This window comes from Eptatretus burgeri, chromosome 8 (assembly GCF_056783735.1).
Source record: "Eptatretus burgeri isolate ZD-2024b chromosome 8, Ebu_testis_v1, whole genome shotgun sequence".
Taxonomy (NCBI): Eukaryota; Metazoa; Chordata; class Myxini; order Myxiniformes; family Myxinidae; genus Eptatretus; species Eptatretus burgeri.
In genome coordinates, this window is record NC_140968.1 from 88,761,528 (window position 1) to 88,779,161 (window position 17,634).

At 44.3% G+C, this 17,634-nt stretch overlaps 1 long non-coding RNA gene across 1 annotated transcript; it reads right to left on the bottom strand.

Moving 5' to 3' along the window:
• Positions 1-3,376: 3,376 nt before the first annotated feature.
• LOC147022229 (uncharacterized) lies at positions 3,377-16,850 on the bottom strand. Its single transcript, XR_015061120.1, has 3 exons — positions 16,528-16,850; positions 8,656-8,862; positions 3,377-4,556 (listed from the first exon to the last, which is right to left on the bottom strand). It is a non-coding gene; the product is annotated as an uncharacterized LOC147022229 (long non-coding RNA).
• Between the last annotated feature and the right edge of the window lie 784 nt (positions 16,851-17,634).

Sequence of the window (17,634 nt, forward strand, 5' to 3'; positions counted from 1 at the left end):
CACAATTGGACATGGTACATATGGGTGGATTTGGATCTGTAAGGACTCTCCGCAGGAATTGGACATGCCATGCCTGTTACGGGTGCCGTGGTGGAAAAGTTTCATCCCGTATCTTATGGGGGTTCTTTCAGCTTTTCCTTTGTCCTCGTGCCTGTTTCTATAGCATTTGGTGATCGATTTGCTTTACAAAGGTTATATGTTTCTCCTTGTGGGTTTCAAAGCCAAATATATTTGATAACACCCGATTTCTGAGCCGTTTGCCGTCTTAACGCGTTTTCTAAATTACCGAGCCAATTTTTTTTCCACCCATCGGCCAGGGAATCTAGTAATATACCCACCACAAATTGCAATAGAAACCATTCAAGTGTTTTTTCACTCTAAATATACTATAGAATGACATATGAAAAGTCACCGAAAATCCAAGTTGGGGAACATGTTTATTTTTCAAGATGGCCGCCAAAATGGCAGCCAAAACTGATAATTTTAGAATCAGCCCTATATCAGCAAGTAATAATGCTAAAAATATATGTGAAACACTTCGGTACATGTTATTGGAGATAATAAGCCCATTTCTGACATTTTTAAACGGTTCACTTTCTTCAAATTCAAAATGGCCGCCAAAATGGCAGTCAAAACTGATGGTTTAAGAATCAGCCCTATATCAGCAAATAAATGGACTAAAAATGTTATGTGAAACACAGGTATATGTTGCTGGAAACAATAAACGTATTTCTGACATTTTTAAACTGGTCACACACTTCAAATTCAAAATGGCCACCAAAATGTCTTCCAAAATGGCTGCCAAAACTCAAATTTTAAAAGAGTAAAACATAAGCAAATATTTGCATATATAAATAACACGCTTATTGTGGGCATCAATAAACTATTTTCAGGCATTTTTATGCCCTCATGCATCAAATTCAAGATGGTCACCAAAATGGCTGTCCAGTAGCATTATATCGTTCATGTTTTTATGATTTGTGAGCGAGATTCATGTTGACATTTTGAAATCAGTATAGGCCCAAGTTGAAAATGGTACGATTTTAAAATAATACTAGTGTACAGAATACTAAACCTTTGTTGGATACGAGCATCACATATCATCAGTGTCACTTTCTGGATCAGGTAGAGTCACATTGGAGCAATGGAGTCCTTTGCATTCCATACATGCTGGAGAACATTGTCGCCCATACTTTACACAGCCACATCTTCCTGTACAGTCTGTCTTGCAGGAACAGTTGATTGCTTCCAGAAGATACTCAGGTGATGGTTTCAAGTTTGTGTGAACAGGAAACATCTTCCCATCACTGATCTTCCATCCCCAATCCTCAGCACACATATCAACCCCACTCCATTGCTGGACCTGATGATAAATGCACTGGCTATGTTACTGAGCTTCTGATGATGTGGGTGGCAAGTTGCAAGGTTTTACACAAGTTGTGCTGGATGAAACCTTCTGTTGGAAGCATTGCAGTCGAAGGGCGTCAGGTCTATCGCCGGGTTTACCAGTATACAAACAAATTTGGGCGTTTTCTCCAGCTGTCACAATGTCGTAATGTGTGGCACATGGGTGTTTGAAGACTGAAGCCTGTTGTCGAAAATGTTCACTCGACTTGAGTTTCTTCAGAGCCACCGGTTTCCCAATGCGGAACAATCTGGATGTGGTATCGCATCCCAGTATGGCATGAGCAAAGAGAAGGTTATCACATATATCCTTCCCAACTGCGAGTTTCTGAAGCAGAAGTTTCAATGATTCAGGTAAGAATGACATTTCCTCGTCAGTAGATGTCATTGTACTTGAATCTGGGTATACCTCTTTTGTCTCTTCCACTGATTTGACATCACGTTTAATCAGTTTGGCAGCAGTCTCAATGTGTCTCATTTTCTTTGCAGTGATGTTGCTTTTCTTGGGTTGACTGTAGAATTCGTGGAGGATAGTAGATGCTTTGTGGCGGAATGTAACCACATTTAGTTTTCCATTGATCTCAGTGATCGTTATGTTGTCGCCGAAGTGTTTTTGAAGTTGATCTTTCATGTAAGTAAATCCTTATGATTCACTGTCAGTGCCATCCAGAAATTCATCCATTTTATGTATTACATCTTGTATAGTTATTTGTTCATCGTCATTGGCCTCCAGATACTCGGCTACCTTAATGAAAGCATCTGCTCATACTGAATCGGAGGGTCTGCCCTGCTTAGGCCGTTTGGGAGGGATCATTTCTTCTGCAACGAACTCATTTGGTATTTCCCATCCTGTTCTAAAGTTTGTGCTGCAGAGGTTGTGGTATACCGCATCTGCAGCATGTAGATCCTGCACATACTCAATTCTACCTCTGACAGTGTCTGACCACAAATCATTGCGTTCCTTGCATACCTGCATTATGGTCTTCTGGAAATCCATTGTTCTGACTGAGATCAGTTTATGTGTTGGTTTGTGGGGTTTTTTTTTTGCATCGCAAACACCATAAAACATGCAGTTTTCTTTGTAATTGAATGCCATACTTGTGGATCGACGTGCACATGGTGAACTACTGGGAACTGCAGAGTCATGTCCTCGCTTTTTGTTATCACTGACTATGCACTGTGGGGAACAGAAGTCCTTCCTACACTTGACATGCACAACTTGGCCGGGCACAGTACGAATATTTCTGTTCCGCAACTCATTAGTCTTGGCTTCAACTCAACTCAACGCAATGTGCCTTCACATCCTTTGATGCGTAATGTGGAAGTTGGCTGTCCATTGGATAGAGGTTCCTCACAGAAAACACACTCGTCCATGATCAGCTAATTACACTGTAATATGAAAATAAAGAAATACTTTAGCGCTATGACAACAATAATACAATGTATCCAACATTTCTTAGAATTTCATTCATTTGCGAAATGTCTAAACCAATGAAATTTCAAGATGTTTTATTTCTATATGAATCCCAAGTAATTGCTTATATTTGGCTAGTTCTAAATATGCGAGTTTTGGCACCATTTTTGCAGCCATTTTGAATGTGAAGTCTGCGACAAGTTAAAAAATTCCAGAAATGGGTTTATTATGTCCAATAACATGTACCGAAGTGTTTCACATATAATTTTTAGCACTATTACTTGCTGATATAGGGCTGATTCTAAAATTATCAGTTTTGGCAGCCATATTGAAAAATAAACATGTTCCCCTCCTTAGATTTTTGGTGACTTTTAGTCTGTCATTCTAAAGCATACTTGGAGTGAAAAAACACTTGAATGGTTTTTCTCTTGCAATTCGTGGTGGGTTTGGCGATATATTTTCATTGATTCCCTGGCCTACCATCGCATGCAGCTGTTGTTAAAAATTAATGTTTGCGAACATGTTATGTATAAGCAATGACAGTTCACACGAATGATCTTTCGCTCATCTCCTTTAATCAAGTCTCGTGCTCCACACTCGACAGCCCGCTGATGTCACTCTCAGTTCCGCCTCATCAGTTCCAGCTCATCATGCATTCATTAATCTCCATGCAACTCCCAATACCACATATTCCTTTTTTTCGTGAAAATAACAAGTGTATGTGGTCATAGTAAATAAAAATAGCAAGCATGTTACATGACAAAGTCCTTGGTCCACTCAGGGGCTCAACGATATCTCATCCCACGACAAACACCTTGGGTAAAAACTTGTGGAGGCATTTGTTGGACAGAGCTATGTGCCCTATTGTCCTCAGAACCTGTTGTACTTCTAGCAGAAAGTACATTTGAGGTCTCAATCAGAGGTGCTGGATGAATTGCATTCCACACTTTCCCATCAGAGAGTCTGCAGGTAGTAGGACCTCTCTGTACACTGATCTTGAGGGGTTGGGTAAACTTGTTTTGTCCTTTCTGGTGAAGTCCAGGTTTCCGAACTCGCACGAAAGAACCACATTGGAAGGTGGAAGGTTTCGCTCCCCGATGCTTGTCTGTGTATCGTGTAGACTTCTCATGTTTCTTTTGAACACAGCATCTCACATCCTCGAATCTTGCAGCAGGTACACTGATTTGACGGTCCCCAATGTGCAACTTGGTGTGCAATGTACGTCCATGTAGAAGTTCAGCAGGGGTCTGATGAGTTGTTGCATGTCTTGTAGCTCGATATGTTTGCAAGAAGTTGTGTACGAAGATCCGAATCTGGATACTATGAATTTTTTAAAATGATTCTTCACCATTGAGAGTTGTGGCCAAAAACGACATGTTGCATGATATCTCAAAAAGTTATGGACGGATTCAGATGAAACTTTGTTGGAGACGTTGGGTGTGTGCCAAGGATGAATTTATTCTCCGAGTAATTTGATGAAGATCCGAATCCGGATCTGGGTATGAGAATTTTTATTTTTCAAAGTGATTCTTCATAATTGAAAGATGGGGCCAAAAACGACATGTAGCATTATATTTCAAAACGTAGTGGGTAGTGGACGGATTATGACAAAAATAGTTGGATAAGTTTGCTTGGTGACAAGAACAAGCCGATTACATTTTGGTTAGGGGTCTGCATGCAGATCAGGCCTATCAGTGGAGGAGGTATGCGCTCCAACGAGTTCCGTTCTAGTTCTTCCCTGCATTCATTAAGGAGGTGAAAAAAATGGAGCAAAGAAAAAAATGTTTTCTTCCAATGCAAACAACAACAACAACAAAAAAAATCTTCCAAACTGCATTAAATAATAATTCGAAGAACAACCCAGGATGGTACAATGTGTATAAAGCACAGCTCGTGAGAAGCACAGGTCAACCCATCCCCTTCTCCCCTTCCCCATCTCTACCCCTATCTCCCCCTTTCACCCTGACAACACCCCCTACATTTACAGAAGCCACACACTCAGCATGCCATACAAAAAAACGTGAGCACATTTCACTTTCATCACTGTCCCGAACCAGGCAGACGGCGCTCGTGGTACAGAATCCCAAACCCATCAAATTCCTCTTCATATCGAGAGCTGATTCATTTCATTTATTTTCATCAGAGCGAGAACCAGTTTCATTATAAGCCAGCTGTCCTTTCTGCTTACCAACAAATATATATAATTTCCTGCATGTCGTGGACTGAGTACGTTGGCTTGCTTCATGGCAGATGTGCACTATTCGCCTCGGTGCACACCTTGCACAGGTGTATCTCTGGGTAGACGAGAGAGAGAGAGAGAGAGAGAGAGAGAGAGAGAGAGAGAGAGAGAGAGAGAGAGAGAGAGAGAGAGAGAGAGAGACAGAGACAGAGACAGAGACAGAGACAGAGACAGAGACAGAGACAGAGACAGAGACAGAGACAGAGACAGAGACAGAGACAGAGACAGACATCTGAAGAATTCATTCAGCTTACTGACTGTCTGATTCAATGACCATCCAGATCATCAGCTGGAAACCATCCATATTCGAGGTTTTGACCCTTCAATCCCAAAATCTCTCCAAGTGATGGGTCCACAACCTGAGTTGTGTCATCCAATCAGGCAGTGAGAAACAACACATTGAAGGGATAGCAGAAGAGGGTGATTGGGGTCGGGATTGGGAGAGATATATATATATATATATATATATATATATATATATATATATATATATATATATATATATATATATATATATATATATATATATATATATGGAAAGAATGTCGTGGATTTGCCACTAATATATAATACAACAATTCAGACAGAGAAACAGGGAGCGAAATTAATGGTTTGAACACCCTGTGGAAGAAACTCCTGCGAAGTTCCTTACACTATGATGCTGCCTGCACGCTTGCCTGCGGTGTTCGTCCGATTAATTTACTTCTTTTATTTTTTTGTTTAGTACCTCCACCACCAAAGGTGAAGGGGTTATGTTTTCACCCCTTTCTGCTTGTTAATTGCCGGAATCCTTCGGATTTCGGCAATTATGTTGGTCGGTTGTGTGTGTCATTCTGTGTGTCTGTCTGTCTGTCTGATTGTTTGTGTGTTTGTTTACCCTGTAGCAGCCACACCGTTTCAGCCATCATGACCAAACTGGGTAGAGACGTCGGCCATGGTCCAACTTAGACACTTGCCGTTTTTGATGAATCTAGGTCAAAGGTCAAGGTCAAGGTCACTGAAAACCCAAAATTCTTATTTTTGCAATAACGTCCGCTAAAATGGTCGTATCGACTTCAACCCAAATCCAAAATGTGCATCTTCCAATACTGCATCCAACCATATGTCTCAATGGGGTGTCACACCAACACCCTTCTTAGCGGTCGGGGGTCGAATGTCAGGGGGGGTCGGGTCAAAACTTTCAAATTGCGATAAAAACGCCATTTCAAGTCCGATTGACTTCCAAGTTATGATCATGACCAAACTAAGTGCGATAACTCATTAAACAGTAGCACTATCGACTTATAAGACCCAAATTTATTTCCAGGTTTTTGTTTTTTCAGAGATCATGGAGATATGACAAACTTATTCCAGCAATTCCTTGCTCAACGAGCATTATCATTTGCTTGTTTGTTTGCAGGATATCTCAAAAAGTTCTGAACGGATCCGGATGAAATTTTGTGGACAGGTTGGGTGTGTGATAAGGAAGAAATTTTTCAATTTTGGTGAAAACTGGATCGTGATCCGACTCCTAGAATTTTTTCAGTGATTCTTCACCATTGAGAACAGGGTTAAAAATTATACTTCGCACAATATCTCAAAAAGTTGTGGATGAATTCGGACGAAACTTGGTGGACAGATTGGGTGTGTCACAAGGATGAATTGATTAGATTTTGGTGAAGATCCTGATCTGGATCTGGATACGAAAAGTATTTAATTTTTAAAGTGATACTTCACCATTGAGAGATCGGGCCAAAAAACGACATCGTACTGCATAGCATGATATTTCAAAAATGTATTGGGCCCGATATGTTTTCGTGGATCAGGCATTACTGGGTGGAGGTATGCGCTTCACCGAGTGCCCTTCTAGTTTGTGTATCTATTCGCTTGTGTTGTGTTTGCAAAGCTAGGTGGAAGGACTTATACTTATTTGCATTACATGTAATGCAAGGACCGTAATGAGATCGGTTTACCTTTACATTAATTACATTGTCATTTATCGACAAGGAGTATTTTACATCCAGACTCAGTTGCATAATGCTTTGAGCGTCCACTCTGAGTCTGGGAGCTCAGTACTTCAAACCCCAGCCGAGTCAAACGAAAGATTTTAAAAATGGTATGTGGTGCATCCTTGCTGCACACTCAGCATTTAAAAGGATGGACGATAGAGTGCAGACAAACAACGCTGGGAAGGCAATGGCAAGCCACCCTGTATAACCCTTGCCAGTATGACCACCCAGGAATTGCTTCGGCAGCACCAACGCTCTGTAAAGACATCAAATCCAGGTATGGTATATTGTGGATATGGGATTTCAACCTGGGGCTTGGGATCAGATTACCAGCTTAGATTTGAGCTGCAAATAGGACCACTGGACCACCCATTGCCTTCCTCACTAATACCCACTCTTTACCTGATTTCCGTTGGCATCAATTCCCCTCTCCCCCATTCCAAATCCTCTTCCATTCTGTTCCTTTTCCAATTTGTTTATTTTGGCAATTTAACCTCACCACCCACGATTATCTCGCACACCTAATGTGCAGATGGCTCCGAAGTGAACACTCCCAAGTCGAGTTGCGAAGCTTTCAGCATGTTTTGAAAGTGAAAAAGGTCGCAAGGCACACTTTAGTTTACCCTGGTGTTTTACGTCGGCAGCCGGTCAGGAGAGGACTGGGTACATGGTGGGAAGGTGCGCCGCAAAAAGGGGCGGAAATTGCAGTGGGCCAAGGGATGTGCCCACGGGGAGGCAGACCATCGCACCGGGCAGCGTCTGCTGCGGCGGCTTGCTACTGCTAACTGATAACGACACCGGAGGAATGGAGCGAATACACGGTGTTTAGCCCCGTGCTGTCATCACGGGCCTCCAAATGGGACGATTATTTTCAATCAAAATCGAGACAGTCCCAAACCCCGCTTTGCCTTGACAGCTCTGCAGAAGGCCTGAACGCAGCCTTCGGAACTAAAGCAGCGCATTATATTCGCAGTCTGAGTGCATTAGCTCCCTAATATGTATCTCTAACGCCCGCAGCCTTTAACTGCCTCCGATCATCCGTAAACTATTACCTCGGCCGCACAATCCCGTATAACCGTGCCTTCATTCGGCACCGAACAATGGCGTCACCTGCAAACCCTATATATTCATTACGGTTTCACCGAGATTGCTTTTTGGACGGCGTGTCGTCTCAAGAGAAAGGACTGGCTAATTGAGAGCGACCGTGGACCCGAATGCACTGTTCACGTGCCTCCTGAGCCCTGGCTCATCCCTTTTTGCCACTGTTTGGCCTATTTTCGAATGTGCTCGGACGCAGCCAAGCCAAACATTTATGAGTGGTTGGCATCCTTTCCACCCGTTTGTGAAACCATGTGGCCATTACAATTTTCTATGTTATAATTAAACAAAAGGATCAACTCTCACCCGAAATTTGACATGGTACTGATGTCATGCACATAAATTATGCTACATGTATATATACACACATATGTACAGTATATAAAGTGTTATACGCGCATACGCACCACTTCACCTCAAATTTTGAATGGCCACACTTGAGTCTATTTTAAAGACCGAGGCTTTAAAAGGTCGCCAACAAAGGAGAGTGGAGCTGTCAACCATGATTTCACCTTATTATGAGCTCTTCAGGAAGAAACCACACAATCCTTCACTTGTGACAATGCAAACCTCGACGGTTAAATGATGTATTAAACCCCACTGGCTTGATGGAGCAGCAAGGCACAGATTGCATCCCATAACAGCCGAAACTGCATGAACTGTGAGCAACAATGGCCGTCTGCCACACGAGCACATTGCCTTCACGGGGCTTCACCTCCCTGCACACCAGTGAGGAGGTGGGATTGTGGTCAGGCATAATAACTAAACCAAAATCAGCAGGGGGGGGTATACCTCAGCGGTATAGTTCGCTAGAGCTATACATACATAACATCTATATATCTATACCTTCTCATATATAATTTGAAGTTTTTGTTTGTTTCTTTGTTTGTCTGCATGCACTAAACTCCTGAACGGTGAAAGATAGGAGGGAACCTCTGAAACAAAAAATGTCGGGACGGGCCCCGGGAAGGTTATAGGCGAGATGGCGAGGCCCCTCAGCTGAGGGGCGGGGGGGGGGGAGACCTCATACTGGGCTCGCGTCAGACCTATGTACAGAAGATTAAATTCATTCAAAAAGAGCCCGGGCAATGCATTCATCTCGTACAAACACACACACACACACACACACACACATATATATATATATATATATATATATATATATATATATATATATATATATATATATATGTATATACAGTAGACGAGGTGTAAGTCGGCAGCGTGTAACTCGTCACTTCGCCTTAGTCGGCAGCGTCAAAAAGTCCCGAATTTATCTCATGTTAAATCCCTTTGAATAAAGGGTCATCCCTCTGTAAGTCGTCATCTCTAAGTCGTCACTTCGTCTAAGTCGTCAGATGTTGTCCATTCCCACGTAATGGAAACTCAAGTAAATTACCACTCCTAACTCGTCACATGGAACTGCTGCCTCATGAGAAGCCCGATTTCATGGAATCGTGATGCTCGCTCATTGGTGTACACCACCAGTGATAGGCTATTTATAACTGCATACACACGTTGATTGCACTGCAGGCAGGACAATGGCGACTAAGCGTAAGCTTACAACTAAAACCTACCAAGAAAAATACGATATTATCCAGTTTTGCGAGGCAAACCCACTGATGAAGAAAACAGCCATAGCTGAGAAGTTGGACATCAAATGGCAGACATTGAATGATATCTTGAAGAATAAGGGAAAGATATTTGGACAAGTGGAGAAGATCGTGAGGCCGGTAGAAGTGTGAAATGCGTGAAATGTGTGTCCTTTGAAGATGTCGATGACGCGCTCATCATCGGGTTTCGGCAAATGTCGGCTCAGCCAAATATTCGGTTTCGGCCGATTCGGCCAAATATTCGGCCGATACTGTCTTTCGGTGGAGGATTGCCCAGCCAACATCATGGAATACAATGACCAGTTTGAGTCCTTTCTCATGCACCAGATGCCCAAGAGTTTGAGGCAGTCAAACATAACGGATTACTTCGTGAAGAAGTAAAGGATCGATCGAGCTTAGTGTTGAAGCCGATCATGGTTTTATATTGGCTTGTTTTGTACATTACCGCACTCACTTACACATAGGCATTGAGTGGTAATCATCACCACGATGACTGTGTCATGTAATTTGTCACCATACCATCACCGATGGTATACGAGTTGTCTTACAGAGTTGTTCATTATCTTTACTTTTGATAAACTGATTCATGAATTCCATCTTTGCTTGATCACTTTCCAACTCACCAACTCACCCCCACCTATGCCCCGAGGATTGTGTTTTCCTTTTGGTACAATTGCCGGCTCTCACACATATGTGTCCAGGCCACACGCGACTTCATCCTTCACCCCACAGTCATCATGAATGTTCACATATGCGTAAGTCGTCACATTTCTAAGTCGTCACTTTTTTCTCGGTCCCGATGGTGATGACTTACGCCTAGTCTACTGTATATATATATGTATATATATATATATATATATATATATATATATATATATATATATATATATATATATATATATATATATATATATATACACATATATATATATATATATATATATATATATATATATATATATATATATATATACACATATATACATATATACATATATATATACATACATATATATATATATATATATATATATATATGTATGTATGTTCCCGAAATACAGCCAAAACGGTACAAGATAGTGCAAAAATTTTAGGGCCACCATACTCATGATTCACATGAGGTGTGCAGTATCAAGTTTTGTTCAAATCGGGCAACGAAAAAATTATTTAAAAATAAATTCCCGATTCAGTGACGTACTCTTCGGGAGAAAAGTTTGCGGTACAACCTCAGCAGTATAGTTCGTTGGCGCTATCTTTTTTTTGTTTCTTGAAATGATTTTTTTCATCAACCGCTGTCACAGTGGGAACCCAACGGGTTCACGGGTCATCTAGTGTATATATATATATATATATATATATATATATATATATATATATATATATATATATATATATATATATATATATATATATATATATACATATACATATACATATACACATACGAAATGGTTGTTTCTTGTTTTTGTTTGTTTGTGACCCTACTCCTCTTAGCTCCAAAGGTTAATCATCATGAAACTTTAAAGGATGAAATTGTTTCCCACGGTGCACCGAAATAGGGGGTTTTAATACTCATTTTCCCACAATTCATAAATAATAAACACACGAGCTGCCACCTGTCACCATCTTAGCAAGGGTTGATCCATACATACAATGCTTCATAAAAAGCCCATTTTATTTTGGATTTCATCCCAGATAATGATATTGTTGTGGTTTCCCGCTGGTCGGCGTGCGAACGACCGCTTTTAGCCAATGGCGGCCATTCACGCCCACCAAACGTGCAAACCCAGTCGCAGCTTTCGGAACAACGCCGAAATACAGCCACGGGTGTGTTTTTAAGCACCCCACAGCCTTGTTAATACTCCACCCGCGCTACAGGGTCTGATCGCCGAATGGTCGATTTATCTAATTAATCGCGCGGGCAGACTACCGAGAGATTGTACCTCGACGGAACCCGTACGGAAACGAGCCGCTTTCGCAGCTCGCTCCTCTTGCGTTTGCCCAGCGGATTATCGCCAATCCCGTCGGAGCCGATTCTCTTATCGGCTATTTAAAAGCCAACTAATATCCCGAACGCAATACGGCATCTCAATTGAGGGAAAGGACGCAACGAACGGGTGAACATTCAACCAGGGACATTTATTTCACACACGACACATATGCAGTCATGCATGCAATCAGGTATTCAAGCACGTTTGCAATGAATGGGGGGGGGGGGGGTAGGGACAATACATGAGCAAGAAAAAGAACTACAACTGTTGGTCTATTTATTATGTACACAATTACTTATTTCCAGTTCTACTTAACGGAATTGGTGCCACAACATTCATGCAAAGAAAAACCCCAGAAAGAAAAGGACAGCACTGGACCACGTAGGCCTTTAATAGTTCACAGAGCTGTGGAGACCGCAAGAGCTCCGAGAGGCCGTGCTGGTTACCTGCCACGTTCGTGGTAACTCGCTGGGCGCTCCTCGACGTCCCGTCCACACGGCAGCTGTTGTGACCGCGGTTTGGCCCAGGTCTTGTCATGCGGCCTGGTCGATCGGGCCTAGCCACGACGCCTCAGAGGAACAAACGGGCCTTTGCTCTTTCAGAGTTGATGCTCTTTTACGAGCCCACCCGTTCCTCAGCGTCGCTCGGACTGTCCCAACACCCGATCACCTCGGACCGTTATGCCGCTGGCTGGTGACTCCTCTCCGGCCTCTCTCCACCGACCCGTGGTTCTGCGCGGCACGGCAGGCTGCGATCCAGGCTGCGCTGTGACGATCCCAACTGCCCGCTCACAACGCGACTGCCCACCGACTCTCTTCAGCTCCTCACCGACTGCCTCAGCTCCCCACCGACTGAACTCCACGGCGAACCCAGACCTCCCCCTACTCCAGACTCCAGACTGACTCGCTTGGTGTCTCTGCGCACCTTTATATGGAGTCCGTGAGGCGAGGCTTTGATCTCTCCCCTCCGATCTCTGACCCCCCCCCCCCCCCGCTAGCTCTGCCCCTTTTGGCATCCTGATCTGAATTCGTCGCGAAACGCGAACAAAGCGGACGTTGTGGAAAACACCGGCCCCCGCCCTAACAGGGAACCCTTGCGTCTGTTGGCAGGACGCTGTTGCCGGTAACAAGATGGCAGCGTTCGTGAAGGTGAAGGTGAGGCGATGTTGTGCGTTTGTGGCGATGTGGTTGAGGAGATGATTGCTGTCGTTGTGGAGATGTGGTTGAGGAGATGGCAAGGAGATGTCGTTGTGGTGAAGGTGGTTGTTGTGAAGGTGGTTGTGGTTGTTGAGATGGTGATTGTTCCAAAAGAAAGATTGCAAAAGAATAATGGCTGACTCAAAGATCACAGCCCTTTAGACATCGGTGGGGAAATCTAATCTGAACACACACTTATCGATATAACTGATATCTGGGAAACCTAAATGGTGTTCTGTGAATTTCCACAACCATAACACTACCCCCTCCCCTTTTTACAGACTCGTCCCGAGTCGTCACATTTTCGTGTGCTTTCATGTGTAAGTTCTCCCCAAGTATGATTTATCTTCGGATCCCTGAGTGCGACATTTGGTGTATCCATGTCCCAAAAGTAAATTACCTATGAGCTGAGTAACTAACTAAACAAACTCACTCATACAGACGACAGACATAAATTGCCGGCGCTAAAACAAACATGCAGGGGGAGCAAAACCAATTTACAATTTTTACTTAACCTTAAACTTATACATTTACACGATACCCCGCATGCTTCCTTTATGTCTCAATCACCAGAGTTTGTGCTTATTGTGGTGTCATCCGACGAGTGATGTCAATCAAGTCCTGCACCACGAACATGCCGCCCTGTGGTGATATCACACATCCCATATTGTTGTGCTGTCCTACTTCCTGGCTCCATTTTCCTTTCCATTTGAGTCGTTCTTCCTCTCCGAGCCTTTTTAGTTGTTCATTATCTTCCTGGAGTTTTTCCATCTCCGTGTACTCCAACTTTGCTCTCTCCTTTAGTTGGTCAATTTCAAATTCATGTTCTTTTTGTTTCCTATCCCACTGTCTCTCTTGTTCTTCCTTCTCCAATCTCGTTGTTCCCTCAATTGGCTGATTTCCCTTTCCTGCTTCATTCCTTGTTCTTTCACCATCTCCGCGTACTCCAACCTTGCTTTCTCCTTTAGTTGGTAAATTTCAAATTCATGTTCTTTTTGTTTAATATCCCACTGTCTCTCTTGTTCTTCCTTCTCAAATCTCATCGTTTCCTCAATTGATTGATTTCCCTTTCCTGCTTCATTCGTTTTTCTTTCACTACTCTTCCTTCCATCTCTTTCTTTAATCTTGCTTTGGCTTCTATCTGTTCGATCTGCACTTTGTGGTTCCTTAACGTTTCATTCTCCGTTCTCTTTCTTTCCTCTCTCAACATCCTCAGCTCGTTTTGTAATTCCGTCTCTTTGTTTTGGTGTTTCTGTAACTCAGAAGCTTTTTCCCATAATTCCTTTCTCATGTCAGCACCTCTTTTGCATGCTTCCTCCCTCCTTTCGCCCATTCTCTTACCGTATCGTATCCCTTGCTAATTTCTGACATGCCAGTTAATTTCCCCTGCACTCCGATTTCCACAACTGTCCTGACTTTTCCAACAATTCTTCCCTCCTTTGCTCCAGATATTTCTCTCCTCTTTTTATCTTCTGTTCTAGGCTTTCTCTTATCTGATTGCCTGATCTTACCTTTTCCTTCAGTTGTTTCAATTCCAAATCGTGTTCCCATTTTTCCTTTTCCAGCTTTGTTTTCCATTCTTTTTCCAAGTTCTCCCTATCCCGGGAGTTACTAATTTGCTCCTCCTCTCTTCTTTTGTTGAGTTCGCTCTTCTCATGTTCCAACCTCCGGGTAAACCACTCTACTTTCATCATTTCTCCATGTAGTTCCTCGCCTGTGTTGGCTCAGTCATTTTCCAGCCACCGAATTCATTCCTGTGCATCGGCCAATTGTTGTGACTCCCCGTGCACATAATTTTCCCAAACCTCGTTTGCGTGCCGTAATGCCTCGTCCAATTTAATTTGTAACTCCTGAATATAATTCACATCACACTCCACCTGTTCCAAGGTATCTGCCAATCGTGCACGAATCTCGTTAATGTACGCGTTGGCGTCCTGCTTCGTTTGCCATGATTCGTGCTGTGACCACGTGGTCTGAACCGGTGGGTGAGAACGTTTTCTTCGTGCTGTGCGGTTCGTTGCGCTATTTATAGTTACCCTCTCCTGCTTCGTGTCGCGCTGAGGTGGAGCCGCACCGCCATTTTTCATCTCCATCTTTCTTTATAATTTCGAAGTTTTACACCCAATCCACTCAAAATAAAATCAAAGCAAAACTTGGAATTTGTGAGCGACATATATTTTTTTTCCTTCGCGCCTCTTGTAACCAATGTTCGGGGTGCGAACAGCACCAGATGTTGAATCGGTGTCCTGCCAATTTATGGGGGTGGATGGGTTCACATCCCACTCCTGACGACCAATGTTAAGGATTTGGCGGTGGCGGGATTCACACCCTACTCTTGACAGCCAAATGTTGAAGATTCGGCATCACTTAACAGCACCGCCGTCTCCGGGGTTATAACGCCGGCTGGCTCGGCACATGTCTCGGGTTACGCGATTCAGATCATGATACCAAAATACACCTGTGCCTTGCCAGCTGGGGAAATCGACCCCAGCTACAGACTACATTTGTCAGAGACCGAGCGGAGTCTGCCAGTCCATAGCCCATTTGGGTTTTATATCCAAATCGAGTGGATTGTTCCTCGGCGCGGCACAAATAAATTCAAGGCGGCAAATCTCGTATAACAGCCAGATTTATTGGGGACACACCGGGGAACACAACACAAGCAAAACATACACGACAATGTTTTAATCAATCTTTAACCCGCCCTTAACTGGGGAGCTACAGATTATGAGTTTCGAAGGGAACCCAAGCGAGATAAACCTTAGACAACATGCAGACAAGACACACAGTACTTGCTGATGCCTCATGGACGAGAGGAAAAGTGTTAAAGGCACGAATGTGGCTTGTGACAAGTCGATATCAACGGATTCGAGCGCCCAAGCTCAAACACGCCGCACGGCAAAATGGCGGCGGCGTCCTTTTGTCGCACCGCCCACGCACGCAGCGTCAGCGCGTTCAGCCCCCGTAAGGTTGACGGCATAAGAGCGGAAGGTCCACGGTGTGCTCCAGCTGGCTTTTCACAAGGTCCAGCATACGAATCCAGGCCTGGCCTGCTCACCAGATCAGGCCAAATCAGGGTGTTGGGCTCCGCAGGCGGATCAACAAATGTGTCGAGCCATGCAGGGAGCAAAGACAGTCAGAGGCTCCGTCACTGGACTCCAGATGAACCTGTTGAGGAACTCCTCATAAAAGTCGATCGCCGACTCCCCTCATGCATTTCCTCCTGCCTCTTTCACGAAGCAGATCGCAGACAGTCACAGCCGTCCCTTACACAGCCGATCATGAACATTACACATACCTTACACAGCAGAACACAATAAAGGTCCTTCGTTCAGTTAGATCAATAAGTCCGTGTTCAGTTAGATTTCCCCACCGTTGTCTAATGGGATTTATTCGCGTCACCCGGGCTGTGATCTTTGAGATAGCCATTTTTCTTTACTATCGTTGTTTTAGACCAACCACCAACATCACTCTCATCAACCGCTTCACAACAACCACAACCACCCCTGCCTCTCAACAACCACGCCATTTTCACCACTTCGCCAGCAACCGTCAACATCTCCACACCACAAACATCGCCTCACCTTCGTCCCCAAACGTCGCCATCTTTGCGCCAGCCACAGTGAGTTCCCAGCGAACAGTATCGCTGCAGGCACACGTGGGGGTTCGCTCATCGAGCAAGTCTGATGATTTCTACCACATCCGCTCTGTGGAGGCTTCGCCTCGGAAAACGGATCACAGGAGAGAAAGGGGCGGGGCCTGTGGGGGTCGAAGGGTGATGATTTCAAACATGTCGGCTCGCTCTTGGAGAATCGGATCCAGAGGGTCGGTGATTTCCGCGACGTCCGCTTTCCGCGCAGCGGTCAGAGGTGAGAGGGCGGAGATCAGATCACGTCTCACCAGCCCTATAAAAGGCCATGCAGAGCGCCAGTTCAACGAGTCAAGTCGGGTCTGGAGGCGAGTCTGGAGAGGTTGAGGAGCTGCGCGGTAGTCTGGAGCCTGGCGCTTGGAGCCTTCAGTCGGTGGAGAGGTTCGGACACCAGGAGGAGATGCGAGCTGGGAGCGCAGCCCCGCCTGCTGTTCCGCGCAGACCTGTGCGCTCGTGTATGAGCCAGAGAGAACTCGGCAACCAGCTCCGAACGGTCCGAGGTGATCGGGCTTCGGGACAGTCCGAGCAGCGCGAGGGACAGATGGGCCCTTAAAGAGAGCATCAACTCAAAAAGAGCGAAGGCCCGTTCGTTCCTCTCAGGCGTTGCCAGCTGGGACCCGTACCACCAGGCCTGAACCGGACCGCGGTTACGCTAGCTGCCGTGGGGAAGGAGTGTCGTGGGTCGCCCAGCAAGGAAGGTAACCTGCGCGGCCTCGCGGAGCCTCTGCGGTCTACACGGCTCCACGTTATGAAGGCCCACGGGCCCAGTCTGACTCCCCTATGGGGGTGGACTTTTTCCTGGGGTTTTGCTTTCTGAGGTGCATGTGTATGCCAATGGAACAGTCTTGTTGGACTGTGTGCTTTGATCATGGGGTCAAGGTGCACATACCAAGCTGTTTAAGTGTTTGATCTTTTTTTTTTTAAACCTTTTTTAAGACAAAAAAGGCAACTTCAAAAGACGGTAAATAAGCTTGAAATCTGGATCAGCATCTCCGTTTGATGTTTCACCAATGACCATCATAAATAATCTCTGGCTTTTGAC